Below are 1,333 nucleotides of genomic sequence, written 5' to 3'. Positions count from 1 at the left end.
TGCGATGCTTACGTAGGTTGTTGAAGAGAATTTCTGTTTTTTTAGACCACTACTTAGAACTGCCGTCAATATATTGCTGTTCGGTTAAAAACGCAATAGAGTTGTAAATTAATTATTTTTCCACATATAAGATCTTTAAAAAAATTTCGAATGTCTGCAAAATACGTCAGCATTGCGAAAATGTGCGATTTTTACATTGCTAGTAGAGGTTAATACATGAAAAAACGCTGTTTGATGTTACAATATTACAAAAAAATGAGTGCAGTGTAAAAGAAATCATGAATTAATTTCCACATATTACACATATTCAGCAAATTAGTGCCCGATAAAATTCTAAGGTATGTGCGGAAGTGGTAGATTTCAACACCTAATAACACTTTACATTTTAGAAGGTAGGCGAGGACTAAAACTGTAGAAGAAGAATACCTATTAGCGAAACAGGCAAATAGATGGACTGAATGTAATTTATTAGGCCTACCGTCCGCCCTGATAACTGAGTGGTAAGACGGCACGGTAGCTCAGCGTGTTCGGTCAGAGGATTAGCAGCCCTCTGTAATAATAAAAAACTGAGTTAATCGATCAACAACGAACTTAAACGGATGTCTTACGACGTCCGCCCCGAGCAGATGCAATGAACGAAAGCGAACGAAATGAGATTAAATAGAAAACAGTGGTCAGCGTGACGGATTGCCGTCCTACGGGCGCGGGTTCGATTCCCGGGTGGGTCGGGGATATTCTCCGCTTAGGGACTGGGTGTTGCGTTGTCTTCATCATCATTTCATCCCCATCCGGGGTGCAGGCCGCCCAATGTGGCATCGAATGTAAGAAGGCCTGCTCCAAGGCGGCCGGACCTGCCCCGTAAGGGGCCAGGCCTACCAGCAACACACCCTCAAAGTAAACATTCTGGCATTTAAAAAATTTCTCGTGCCTCATTTTTTAGGTGCAACAAAGTTTATGCCTCATGTTATTCACTAGATATTGCTATTAGTTCAAATGACACAGACCTACTGAATACCATGTAAATGGCACCAGATTACAGTCAGAAGGCTCCCTAAAATCTTTCTAGACTGTATTTGTACGATATTATTGCTCGCAATATTATAAAAAATACGTCAGCAGTGGGAAAGGAGCGATTTAGACGTATATAAATTCGTAAAGTGAGTATGGAATTCGTGAATTTGGATTCCCGGAAACTATGACTCGTGAAAATAAAACCAATGAGAAGCTACAACACCACAAACACATGCTCAACGCAACTGTCTTATTAGGAAAGAAATGAAGGATGAAGTTGTTCTTTATTACCAAAATATTACTTAGACAATGTAAGCGCATG

This window comes from Schistocerca piceifrons, chromosome 1 (assembly GCF_021461385.2).
Source record: "Schistocerca piceifrons isolate TAMUIC-IGC-003096 chromosome 1, iqSchPice1.1, whole genome shotgun sequence".
Lineage (NCBI taxonomy): Eukaryota > Metazoa > Arthropoda > Insecta > Orthoptera > Acrididae > Schistocerca > Schistocerca piceifrons.
This window is presented reverse-complemented; position numbering follows the sequence as displayed.